The sequence below is a fragment of the Hoplias malabaricus genome, chromosome 1, assembly GCF_029633855.1.
Source record: "Hoplias malabaricus isolate fHopMal1 chromosome 1, fHopMal1.hap1, whole genome shotgun sequence".
NCBI lineage: Eukaryota > Metazoa > Chordata > Actinopteri > Characiformes > Erythrinidae > Hoplias > Hoplias malabaricus.
Window position 1 is genome coordinate 11,322,137 of NC_089800.1, and position 14,388 is coordinate 11,336,524.

General features: G+C 39.4%; 1 long non-coding RNA gene across 1 annotated transcript in view; it reads left to right on the plus strand.

The window, feature by feature from the left end:
* Nucleotides 1-2,188: 2,188 nt before the first annotated feature.
* The window catches only part of LOC136691111 (uncharacterized), a 53,877-nt gene continuing 41,677 nt past the window's right edge, over nt 2,189-14,388 (plus strand). The window contains exons 1-2 of the long non-coding RNA XR_010801835.1: nt 2,189-2,284; nt 2,388-2,450. This is a non-coding gene — a long non-coding RNA (uncharacterized lncRNA). The remainder of the gene's footprint in view (nt 2,285-2,387; nt 2,451-14,388) is intronic.

Here is a 14,388-nt window from a genome sequence, read left to right on the forward strand (position 1 = left end):
AATCTGAACAATGAGACTCTGGGATCACCACGGAGCAGGTATAAATTGGGTGGCACACTGTCAGTACTACAGTGACACTCACATGGTCTTAGTGTCTTAGTGTTAATGCTGCTGGAGTGTTTAAACACTGTGCCTAATCACTGGTCATGGTATTACACACATCTACCTACCTTAGACCACCTTGTAGATGCACAGTCAGAGACAGTAGCTTTTCTTTTGTTGCTTAGTTTGTCAGTGGTCACAGGAATCTAACCACAGGGTGCTGCTGGCTGGGTCCATCTGCGCCACTGAGGTGATTAAAAACTCCAGCAGCACTGCTGTGTCTGATCCAGATTCATTAAATAACACGGGCACATCAGTGTCACTGCATGTCTGACAGAGATCTAGCACATAAATATTACCTGCTATGTAGTGGTCCTATAGGGGTTATGACCATTAACAATAGGGCGAAAGGGGTCTAACCACATGTACGGAGCAACAGAGGGCTTAAATGCTGTCACTAAAAAAGCACAAAGTGCATATGCTGGAGCTGATATAAGAGGCAAAGAGTTTAGCAACAAGGAAATCACCTTAATGTTTCAAATTACCCGTGTGTGTGTGTGTGTGTGTGTTTTGTGTCCTTTCTCAGCAAAGTTGACAAGCTACTTGTCTACTTCACTTCCAGTATGTATTAAATATTTGCTGTTACTATGGTTACAATTTGTTACTTGTATTTACTGACACCCTGCTCTGGGTTTTATGATGTCAACTTTGACTCTTGAAGCTCGGCTTCTGGAGTCGACAGAATGATTTCTTCAATTCCACTTGTTTTATACAGCAACAAGGCTGAAAATAGTATAATCACTTTTAACATTTCGAATCTCAGAGTGGCTTCCCTAGGGTCGCCCCCAAATCCCAGACATGTCAGAAGCAAAGAACACTCACTTTTGGACAATGCAGCATGCAGAGTAAAGGTAACACACAGCATGTTATGAAAAGAGTAATCAAATAATTATCCATAAAATCCCATTTACTTTGAGGATATAAAAGGCAGGCATCCAAGGTTAACTCAGATCAGGTTTCTTCACACAGTGTGTATCACAGTTTTGTTGCTCTTTCCATATATTCTTTAACATTTGTAAACCGTAGTTGGGAAGCAAAATGCAAAACAGATATTCACTGTTGATTTTAAAGCAACTTTTTTATTTATTCCAATGATGCTAATGACAAGTGAGTCTACTCCTATCTATCTACATTATATATATATATATAGTTAGATTTAATACAAAAGGTAGTGTAGAGGAAGAATATCATGATACAGAAACACTGAATAAATATTGCAATATACTCCACTTCCATAAGCCCAATTACCTCTTACAATCTTTTTTTTTTTTTAGAGCTCATTATCCAAAATAGTCTGTACAGAGTAATGTTCTGACCAGAGAATGGATAAAGGCAAATTGGCCATTAGTTTGTTGAGTGTGTTTTTGATGTCCCAAACAAGTGCTTCAGTCTTGCTGATGACTCTGCTGTGTGGTCCCTAAAGCCTGTTTTGTTGAGAAGCACTCCATGCTGAGCAGCAAAAGCATAGAGGGGATGAAAAAACATCTAAACGGTGCCAACAGTACCTGAGGTAAGCACGCGAAAACACCCAGCATGAGTGGGAGCTGGCCAGTGCGTAGAGAAAAATGACAGGCTTGATCTATTGATTAAAGGGGATGTTTCCAATAGCGGAGAAGCATTTTCTCTGGGTTGTTTACGTTCAGGATCTCTGCGTCTTTTAAGGTGGAACGGTGTGTTTGAGGAAAATATGACTGTTGTCGTAAGAGGCTTAAGTTTAACTGGTCTGTGAGTTTTAATTCACTGTTTGAATGACCACAGACACTTTCTGTAATGTAGCTAGCTAGATAGCCGTCTCCCGAATTTTGAGATGTTTCCACCTTAAGTAGGGTGACCGAGATGGTGAAAAAGAGGACACGTCTCCGGGGGCGGGGGGGTGGACTACTGACGTGCAGACTGACCAATTAAATGTTTACAGAGAAGGTTATCGACCAATAACGGTAGCTCTACAGTCAGACCGTCCAATCCGAAGATTTTAGGCTACTTCACCACGCCCCCTTCTCACTCAAGCGAACCAATCGGAGTAGGGGAGGGCGGGACTAGTTTGTGAACGAAACGCTTCTCGAAGTTCTATGTAAACTCTAGAAAAACAAAACGTTTGTGAAATTCCGCCCGGACATTTTTTTAAAGGCTAAAAAAGAGGACATGACCGGGTAAAAGAGGACGTCTGGTCACCCTACCTTAAGTAAACAGCAAAAATAAGCCGATAAGTCAATATTATCCACCTATAGAGCAGGAAAAGAGCGGATCAAGAAAATTTATTTTGTTTTTGTATTTTACATTTACAGACACTGGGGCTTCGAAAACACATCGGTTTCCAGTACACAACCAGACTGGAGTGGTAGCAAATGGTAAGGAAACTGCTTCTGAATTTTATTAAATTTATTTGGGGGTTCTTTTTTTTCTGTTTTTTTTTTTTTTTTGTTTTGTTATTTTTTATGTATTTATGTATTTTTAACATTACCTTTAAAGTGTTTTCCTGACATTGTTATATCACAGTATCAAAGCTCAACAAAAGTGTATTTGTCTCCAACTATATTTTGGAGTTCATTTCAGTTATCCATCCATCAATTCATTATCTGTAACCGCTTATCCAATTTAGGGTCGCGGGGGGTCCAGAGCCTACCTGGAATCATGGGGCGCAAGGCGGGAATACACCCTGGAGGGGACGCCAGTCCTTCACAGGGCAACACAGACACATTCACTCACACTTACGGACACTTTCGAGTCGCCAATCCACCTGCAACGTGTGTTTTTGGACTGTGGGAGGAAACCGGAGCACCCGGAGGAAGCCCACGCGGACACGGGGAGAACACACCAACTCCTCACAGACAGTCACCCGGAGCGGGAATCGAACCCACAACCTCCAGGCCCCTGGAGCTGTGTGACTGTGACACTACCTGCTGCACCACCGTGCCGCCCCATTTCAGTTATAATGCAGCTAATATTTTACCATTATACTCATATGCATGCTACTGATAAATATAAAGCTTCACTGATTAGATTTTATGCTTCAAAAATACAATAAAATGTGTGCATCAAATGTTCACCTATCCAAAACCTCCAGCAAATGATTTATTAGGTGAACATTTTTGTTCAGCAGCATGTATTAAGAGTATTGCTAAGGTAATAGATTAAGCACCATCACACCAGATTTCCACTGCACCAAAATTTGGACATTCTTTAAATCTCTCTTTCTCGTTCTCTTGCTTGCTCTCGCTCTCTACTCAAGGGTTCACTGCTTTGCACGGGTGTTCTGCCCCGTGGTTGCATTAGGTAGCATAATGGCAGACTGCCCCCATTACCTCCCACACAACAGAAGAAGGACACAAGAACTTCCCAAATTAATTTACAGTTGCCCACCTTACAGGTAGCAGGGATTGATGTAATTACCGTGCTGAGCTTAAATGAGCGTAATTGAGAAAAAGCCTACAGCCTCCTCGATAACGAATGCTGAGCTAATGAGAGGAGCTAAAGTGCCTATTCAGAACGGGGCCTACAGCAGGCAGTGGGCCGGCGGCTGATTTAGAAATCATGACCCTTTTCAACTCAGCTCCCCCTCGCTGCTCAAAAATGCGTCTGAACTGCTACTTAACCTTTTGTCATGGTGCTTCAGTGCTTTCAGTATAAATATGCCTTGCTCATGATGCTCTAAAATAGTCATTTAGGTGCCAAGCAGATTTTTTTTGGTTTCAGTTGTTGAGGGTTTGTCATTGTAAATTACTGCGGGGTCGATGTTAAGGCCAGAAGGTCAGCCTCTGATACGGTGGGCTACAAAAGAATTTGAACTTGTTTGTTTGTCATGAGCTCTTCATTCTTGTGCATTCTACAGTTTGGGTCTTTGGACGATTTCAGCAAGAATAACAAATAAATGCTGATTTGAAAGTTTTGCAGAATATATTTGCCACAGTTGTCGAAGGAGCTCAGAGTAAGATGCACAGATGCTCAATTAATTATTTATTTACACCTACAATATCTTTTGTTACTGGTTTTCTGTTAGCATGTTTAGATTATTAAAAATAAATAAATAAAAGTATTCAAGTGTAGCCAATTGGCCAAGACATGATGGTCTCATAATCTGGCTTCTTTAGATTTTTTCTGGAGTTTTGAAGCTAATGAAGCTAACAAGGTATGGCAGCTTATGAAATCATCAGACGTTGGCTTCGGTACTCGGGTTATCCCCGCTGACTTGCTTACATTCTACCTGCGCATCCAGCATTTCTTCTGAATATAAGAGTATTAATTTGCCCCACATTGCTGCATTTCCAGCTTCTGGTTTTTTCATATAGGAAGACTTTACACTACAATTTGAAACATTTTTGTAGGGATTTGTTGGCATTCAGACGTGAGAACACTACAGAGATCAGATACCAACACTGAATGATTTGTTCTGGATGCACATGTGAAAAATGCTCAGTATCTGGAGGCAGTACTGCCTTTAATGCAGAAGGAAAGTAAGTCATAAAATCAACAGACTTGTCTTGTACAGCAAAGCAAACAGGCTCTGTTACTGTCAGTTGGCCTTTGTCAGTGACGTGGGATTTATGCAGTATAGTCACAGTGAAAACAGTGAAGAACATACATTACTTTTATACTTAGGCAGCAGCGAGAGCACTACAACTGGAGAAGTATGAGCAAAGGGAGAGGCTTTTTATACAAATACTCAGCAAGGATACCAGGGACTGTTACTTGGATAAATTCCCAACATCAAAATTGCTCCGTACAGCCAGACCATAAATTTGGAGTGCTAAACTTGCATTGATGCCTCTAACCTTGTATTTGGATATTACCAACCATTTTGTTTGGGTATAAGAGTGTTTACCTGCAAACAAACAAAAAAGTTCTCAGAATTTTATTGCTGGGTGTAGGATATGTTTACATTTCATCCAAAGGACTGTAACAGCCAAGGTAAGCTGGCTGCAATCGAGAGTTATTCTGCCGTTAAAGTAGGGGTGTTTAAGGATGGAGGCTGACTGATTAAATGAGTGGAGTCAGGTGTGCTCTCCTTGTTTGGAGTGAAGACCTGTATGCAGAATCTGAATTAAAACGCTTATGAATACATCACAAATTCAGGCTGAGGCGATGACAATGGTGAAGTCATGTTATAGTGTATGTTATCAGAGCTTGGCATATTCTTAACCAGAGCCACAGTTCAGCCAGGCTACAAAAAAAAAGAAAAAACATTAATTGAAAAAGGCCAAAATAAAAAACAAAAAACAAAACAAAAAAAAACACCCAAAGAGTATTGCGCTCAGACGAATTAGAAAAAGTTGGAAAAGGCTGATGGAAAAGGTTTATACATGCTGCTCATACGGCACAGCGCCCCCTACAGACCTGGACTGACCCCGTGACGACAGGCTTTTAATGGACTCCCGACTCTCCTTCCTCTTCTCTCCTTTCTGGACTCTGTTTACACACCACCACCCAAGCTTCTGATTTTAGTGCATGTGTGGAATATTGTAGACATATACACCACTGTGCAAAAGTCAGAGACTACACAGCATTTTACTTTCCTCTCAAAACATTAAGAAGAAGCTCTATACCACAGAAACGACAAAGACACGCCAACAAATAAATATTAAATCAAGCTTTTTGGTATAAAGTGTGTTTTTGAATTAAATGACCCTCTCAGATATCTCCATCTCCCTTGTTTCGATGCCATCCCTGATCACGAGGGCCTACGTCATCTGAGGTTTATTCGCATAAGTGCAGTTGATGGAAACATGATGCATTTCCAATTTTTTTTTTTTGCTGCCAATATTTTTTTTATTGGGCAAAACATATGTGAACATTTTGGATGGAAACGCAGCTTGTGAGTGTTCCATCTCTTAGAGGAGCTCCTGTTGAGTCTCCGCTTTTATTAGGAGCCTTTCTGTTTAGAAAGCTGATAAACTGTCCAGAGGGTGTATGAGCATATCTGGTTGCTCAATTGTTTTTGCCCTGAATCATATAACTGACATATAGCGGATATTTTGTGAAGGAAGTTTAGATAGTGCAAGCTGAAGGAATAGTTATGTGGATATGGTTATGTTTAAAGACATTTAAAATGGTTACGAGGAAATGAAAGAGAAAAACCCAGAGCATAAGAGGTATATGAAGTATATGCCGTATATATATTGAAAAGACTTGAATGTTCCCAGTGGGCCCATGAGTGTCTTTGCATGGATTAGCATTTTGGCTAAGAGCACTAATATATGAATTTGACTCGTCCCTTGACTGATCCCAAAAGTTTTAGATGATTTTAGATTTGCATCACTCCAGAGAATGCAGTTCCTAATGCTGAGAAGTGTTATACTCCTGTAGCTGATGTTTGGCAGTGGTCATGGGGACCCATGCTCATGCTTTTTTGTGGAGATTATACAAGCTGTCAGTAAACAACTAAACTTATTCATATTGGTTCACTTTAAAGCAGCTGAATTAACCATAAGGAGCATCTACGTGTGATTTTTAATTTTTACATTTTATTTGATTTTCATTTGACCAGTATGGGGGGCTATATACAGGGTGGGCCATTTATATTGATACACCTTAATAAAATGGGAATGGTTGGTGATATTAACTTCCTGTTTGTGGCACATTAGTATATGGGAGGGGGAAAACTTTTCAAGATGGGTGGTGACCATGGCGGCCATTTTGAAGTCGGACATTTTGGATCCAACTTTTGTTTTTTCAATGGGAATTTGGGAATTTCACAAGAAATTCTATTCAGTTTGGTATTATCCATTTTCTTACACCAAATTGACATTGTATTTAATCTTGCTCACTTGACCAAAGACCACCAAATCGCACTTCCAAATTAAACTGAGAAATAAGCTAATGTCAGGAGCTGAACTGTGATTCTTTTAAGTGCCAGCAGTTCAAAGGGTACCACACTACTACAGGAGGATAATCATTAGCAAAAGGAATATTTTTGATTGTCAAATGTGGCTGGGAGATACTAATGCTTTGTATAACATCTTGACAAAATGTGTCTTATAGAATCCCTTGAAGCAGTTGGAGTGACCTGATTCTAAATTAAAATTGTAGTTTTAATAATTAAATGTAAGCTTTAAACTTGTCTTCAGGGGCATTTACATCTGAATTTATATATGGATACTGAGAATGCATGAAATGGACTGCAAACACTGGACTAAAGTATTTTAGCTCTAAAAAAGAGGCCCTAAACCCTTAGCATCTGACATAGCTTAATGCAAGTGATAATCATTTCTTTATATTTAGCTGATGAAGTATGGATGTCCATTTCTTTGTTAGCTAGATTAGTTCTGTAGCTCCAGGACCAAGCTGTGCTCACTGGTGTACATTAACAATATGGTTGTATTCTATGTTCTAATTTATCTGACAGTTTTATCCTAGATATCTCCTATTTTCATCAATCTCATTCACACACACACACACACACACACACATGCTGGAGGAGTCCCTTCCAGTCGGGTGCATATACTTCATGGACAGTCTAACATATGGGTGATGCTATGTTCTTTTAAAATGAAGGAAGGATCATTTTCTCCTCCCCATCTCTCTCTCTCTCAGTATCGCTTTCTCTTTATTCGAATGTCACTTCCTCTCTCTGTCAAACCCTTTTATTTTTTTGCCAATATCAAGACAGCATGGAAAACCAGGTGATGGACAGAGATTGAGAGAGGGAACGAAAAAAAGAAAGCAGTCTGGGGCTGGGTGCATATTTGTGCTTTCCGAATAGGCCACAAAGCAGGAGGCTGCAAAAAAATCAATATAAATACACAGAGCAGGGCAGAATGACCCACATACAAAGAGGGGTCTGGCTTTGCACCCAAAGCCCAGTGTCTGTGAGTCTCTATGTGTGTGTGAACGGTGAGCTAGCGAGAGGGAGTTCACACACGCCCTGCCCTGCCCTCCTCTTGCCGCCCGATTTCACAGTGACTGATTCTAAGTGACGCAGAGAGCATAAAAGAGCAAAGCTGGCTGTCAGCCTCGATTAGAGCGGCCACCCAGACGAGACGAGCCCCCCAACATTAGTCCCACTGATCACACAGGCCTGGGCCAGGCCAGCAGAGACACAACCTTGATTCTACACCCACTGTTGTACCTTAACACACACACGCACACTCCTAACCTCCACTTAGTAGGCGTAGAAATCTTGGCAAGTTTGGTGTTTTTATTTTTTTAAAGGACTGAAAAGTCCACACAGCATTGTTTAATGACTTGGGAGCGCTAAACACAGCACTATTTTCAGTGGTCATGGCTCTGGAAGAACATCAGCGGGCCTCTAGCACAGCTGGCCAAGTTCTCACGTGAAGGTCCTGCCGCTGAGGGCTTTGTGGGGTCAGGCTGTGGGCTGGGGGGCTTTGCTTGGGCTGTGAGGGGCTTCACCTGCAAGTTTTTTGGTGCTCTCAAAAAAAAAAAAAAAAATACATGCCCTTAATAAAAGTCAGATGAGCCTGAAGTCTCGCGCTCTTCAGAGACTCATGATATGGTTCAGGCATGGCACAACTATAAAAAGGAACCCCAAACAAATGTTATAGATAGATACAAACTATAACTACAGGATATATATGTGTTATTAAGCTCTTGCACTTTCTATCGGAAATTGTTGTCAAACATGTGAACTGCATTGATAAGGAATATCTTGCCAAATTTATTCATGTCCTTTACCTATGATTTTAGCTTTCAGTTTCATATAAAGAAGTAACTGAATAAAACAAATATACATATCTTATTTAATTTAAAACAACATTGTTTAAATGTATGATTCAAACATAGTTAAATATGTACTGATATTAATCATTCATTTATTGATGTCATCAATATATATTTTTTTAAATATTGTATTTTTATGAGATAATTTTACTTATATTACTATATTTAAATTAGTCCCAAAAAATTGAAAGTCACTCTTGAAGGGAATGTCTATGACTGTGGGGAAACACAGACCTCTCTGATTGTTTACATTCAGAAGCTCTGCTTTGTTTTGTTGCATTTACGGTAATACAGTTAGACATTTCCTCAAAATCCAAGAGATGGCTACGTGCGTTACTGGAAGTGCTACAAAACTACACAAGTTACAGACAAGTTTCTGTGGTAATTCTACAATGAATACAACACACAGGTTAAACTTCAGCCATGTACAAACAACAGTAGTTTTTCCCCCTCCAATATACAGTTTCACCCTAAAAGATGTGGAGCTTCTGAACATAAAAAAACCTGAAAGAACAGCTTTTCCTCACATTCATAGAGGTCCCCAATAAATGTCCTTTATTGACAAAAATTGATCAGGATTGTGATTTTATTTCTCTCACATGCCCCGTCTTTGCCATCTTTCTCCTGTATAGTCACTATACGTGAGATCCTAACACCAGTGTAGCACCTTGGTAATGGAAGACTGTGTACTTGTGCTGTTCAGTCAATACAGTAGTCTGTCACTACAAACACATTCATAGCTCTGTTGCTGATGAGAGCGAACACAGCATTCAGATCAATACGCTATGTCTGCATCCACATCCTGACCACTCTGTTCTGCTTTGACCAAACCAGTTAAAATGACTGTTCCTACTCCATGACACTGCTCCATGGTCCCATTACTCAGAAAGAAATGTGATATGTTTTTGTTTGTCCAAAAATGCACACACTTTATGCCCTGCTTTGACGCTAAATGGGCTGCAAATACACTGCTTTATGTGTAAAAAAAGTTTATGGACTATTTCAAGAGATACCCGTTCTAAAATTACACCTAGCTCACTGTGCTCAGTGTGTAGCGTAGTCATGAGGGTTATAATTGTTATTAGAGAATAGAACTGTACTGTAATCACTGTTTGTAACTGTAGTGACCAGTACAGTGCCTGTGCTGGAACTTTTTTTTTCCCTGAGCATGAAAGATGAGTTGTAGAGGCATAGTGAGAAACATAACTAATTATTCAACATCAGTACTAAAGGCCTTGTAGTGACTACAATATAGTCACACTGTAGTGTGAAGCCTTTATATAAAAAATATAAAGCTGCTTCCATGTACCACCTATAAGTCATATCTCACACACACACACACACACATGCACATACATATGCATGCAAAGGCATTTATCTCTTATCATTGTAGTGAAAGGTCTGAGCCTAGCCACGCAGTGGACAAGGGACTAGATCAGTGAGCTTTAAACACGGATCTGGCTCAGCATCCATTTTTTTACGGTACTTGCTCCTGGTTTTTTCATCTCTTTAGCAAGTCATATACAAAGTTTTATTATTATTATTATTATTATTATTATTATTATTATTATTATTACCAGATTTGTATGGCTTATCTGCTTTTGCTCTTCACAAGTTAGCATTGTAAGATGATTTCTTTAAGTTGATATTTGCCCACATGCTGAAAAAAATTATCCATTTTGCTTAAAGCACTGCTCTAAGCTAATACTCATAATACTGTTGATACGTTGTTGATATGTGTGGGGGACTAGCTGTAAAACTGTGTGTTTGTGCACACTTGAGAGAGATTACAGTGTAAATGACATATTGTCAAATAAACAATCACTTTGATTAGCAGCAGCGTAATAATTTCATTATTGACTCTGGGCTTACTTATGAACTCCAAAAACATACACACACACACACCTACACTCACCTACAAACAAACACACACACAGACACAAACAGAGAGAAGCTGGCAGAGATAAGAGTGACTCACCTGTGCTATTCCTCTCTCAGTAGGTTAGAGGTGCTGACAGGCAGGTGCAGATTACTGAATCTTTTCTGCCTCTCAGCTATGTTGGCACAGTGTGAGTTATGCCCTTTTGGTGTGTGTGTGTGTGTGTTTTCAAACATTTTCCAGACATTTATTGACTTTATGACTTACACGATCAGAGCTAAACAAAGGGTGCTAATTTTATGAAGTAAATCATGACATAAAATTTATTTCTTGTTACTGAGGTTAAACACAGTGTAAGATTTTAGGCTTCATAACATTTTATAAACCCAGTAACGGACTGCCTCTGGATCCACTGTGACACTGAACATGATCAAGCAGTGACAGGAAGTGAACAAATGAATGATTAATCATCTGATTACACATGTGCAGATACGTTATAGGTCCAGAGGTCTACTGAGTTAAGTAAGTGTTTAATTAGCCAAATGTGTGTATTATGATAAGGAGAATGGGGTGATCTGGAACAGCAGAACATGGGCTTAAGCTCAGTGCCAAGCATGGGCTAGAGGTGTAGAAATCATGCCAGAAAATCATCTTAGGCCCATCCCACCAGTGTCATCACCTGGTTCAGCTCCCCCCTCAGTCACATACTGTTACTTAACATGCTTGTTTTGTCCTTATACCTTCTAGTTTTATCTATATGTATATTATTACTAGTAGTAGTAGTAGGAACAGTAATTTTAGTACTTTTTATGTTATTGTTATAATAATAATAATAATAATAATAATAATAATATATTCTGCTATACACTGTATAGAAAACACAGACCTCAGAACATTACATGCACAAACAGTATGTTAAACTTATTTTCACTTACAATACATGTAAAATGAGCATGAGCATCCAAACTTTTTTTGCACTGCGTTGTGTGTGTGTGTGGAAGTCTATGTAACTGTATAATTGAGGGGCACAGAGTGACTACAGACAAATTCCTTTTCTGTGCAAACATACTTGGCCAGAAAGCCTGTGTCTGCCCGCTGTAGAATAATCATAATAATAATTAGTTCAACGTATATAGTGCTTTTCGCAAACCCAAGGACACTTTACAACAATTGGGGCGGGATTCTAAAGACACAAAGTAGAAATAAGAAAAGTTTTGAGCAGAGATTTGAAGTGAAACATGGTTTGAACAGTAACGAAAAACAGGATGTAGAGAGTTAAGGAATTTGGGGAGCAGCAAGCCGGAGCAAAGCGTCAGCCAAGTGCGCACAGCGTACTTGCAACCGGAAGCATGACATCACGGCTCAGACGAATAGAATGGTATTTAAAGCTTGTAATAGATGCATAAAGTGAATAAATACCATTTTTATTATCATCATCTTCTTCTTCTTTGCCGCTTAATCCATTTCAGGGTCGCGGCCATTTTTATTTTATATAAATTGATGTTATACAACAGTGTTTCCAAATGATGCACAAAAAGCGAAGACCTTTGAAGTTTTCACATGTGATGTGTTATGTATATGTCCGCCCATGAGTTCAATAAGACCGTCCCAGTTCGTTTTTAAACAGGCCTCAGTGTAAAAGCGAGTAAAAATAGCTATTTGTTTTAGCCAGTCTTTCTGTGTCAGTTTGTATATGGGCGCATATGCTCGAGTGGGCACCCACATGGCAGCTGTGAAATGAAAATAAACAACAGTTTCAACAAACATTTCATGATTATTACTGAAGTCAGACAAAGAGGTTCAGGCTCTCTGAGATGTTTTCCTGGTTCGAGTCGCCGTCTGGTGATCTGTACGGCAGCAGGACTAAAGTGTCCTTCAGTAAAGGTGTCAGAAAACGAGAGGGAATTCATTGGCAACAGTAAGCTAAGGAGACAAAACCATCTCTGATTGTGCTAAGTGATATCAATTCTTAACTGTGAGGGAGAGCGAGAGAGAGAGAGAGTATTCTTTGCTTTAAAGTATTCACACAGGTCAGGGCATGCAGCGGTAGATCTGAGCGGCAGCTCTAACAGTCTTGGATATGAGAATCACCTTTTCCTGAAATGTAGTCTCACACAAACACACTCTTTGTTTGATGTGATATGCACATCAAATGAAGCACATCATGAACAGTGCATCTAAAGGTGATACAGTAATTATGTGTGAAAATGCATCAATATTATCACACAGGTGCATTTGAACTTTCAGTGCCAACAGTTTCTGGAAAATTCTGCATATCAGAGACATCTGCATATCCATTGATTTTTCTCAAATCAACAGTACATGGTTTGCTGCAGTAACTGTTGGAGGTGCACTCTAGGCCATATCCAAATCCAGGGGGGAGTTACACCCCTCTGGCTTCATTGATTTAGCATGCCAAAATTAATCTCATGTGCAGCTGAGAGAGAGAGAGAAAGAGAGACAAAAACTACAGCTCCAAAAACTGTTTAAAATAGATTTGCAAAATAACTATGTTAGCTTTGTCTCCAAAAAGGAAAGATGTTTAGGAGAAAGATTAATAGCTGAGTTTGAACTAAATACAATAAATGAAAATTGAAGAAGTGAATTACTGTATTTCACAAATCAGGCCTTTTTCATGTCTCAAATCTTAGTCATTCTAAGTCAAAGTCGGCTAAACTGGAAATAAGCCACTCTGCAGTGACCGACACAAACTCTGGGAAATGACATACTGATGAAAGCTCCGCAAAAGAACGCCCCCATTAAACTAACTAACACCTGTCAGGCTTTTACTTTGCACACCATCAGCTGCCACTTAGAGTTCTTTTACCTGGAGCTAAAGTAATATATGCCAACACACTCACATACACATTTCAGCAAACCACTGGTATTGGCCTTCTGACTCCAGGCCCAAAGATTTCTCTCTCTCTCTCTCTCACTCTCTCTCTCTCTCCCCCTCTCCATAGTTGCTTTATTCTTTTCTTCATGTATTATTCTTTCCCTAATTAGGTGTAAATAGTACACAGTAAATAAGAGCTATTCAATTGAAAGTCTAGTCCCATTTCCTCATTTTATAAAGGAAAAAGAGTGACACTAAAGTATTTAACTGAAGTTTTTAGATTTTGTGCTACAGCACACGCAGACCCGTCTTAGTTAAAATTGCATCTTAGTTTAATTTAGGGCACTTGGCCCTAACAGCTTCAGAAAAATTGCTTTAAAAATGGCATCTTTCTTTGAAACACTGTTGTTGTAAAGTGGTGCAGTGCAGCTACTGACTATAGATACACAAAGGTGTTTTTTAGTTGGACTGATAAAAACAGACTGTACACACAGCACTTCTGAAAAAAAAAAATCAATTGTGGTGGCTGTCTTAGTGTACAGTGTGTATCAGGTGTGGGTAGAGCATCTAAGGCAGAGACTGTTTTATTTCTGGCTGATGGGATGCTTTCCAATGGATCCAGACATCCTAAAGAAATGAATTGCAGTTCTTTTTTGTCCTGCATGTAGGGATGGATTCAGACTCAGCAGAACATTTTTCTCATACATTTCAGACTTTTTAAATGAAACACAATAACGGCAGCTTATTGGAGAAGGTGTAATTTACATATATAAGCATTAAAGCTGCAGTTACAAAACCAGCCTGTTTAACTTTAAAAATAGGGACTGAAACATGATCATGTGAAAATTCTCACAGTTCACAATGTGTATTTTATGGGAAAGAAATAAAACAGTTAAAG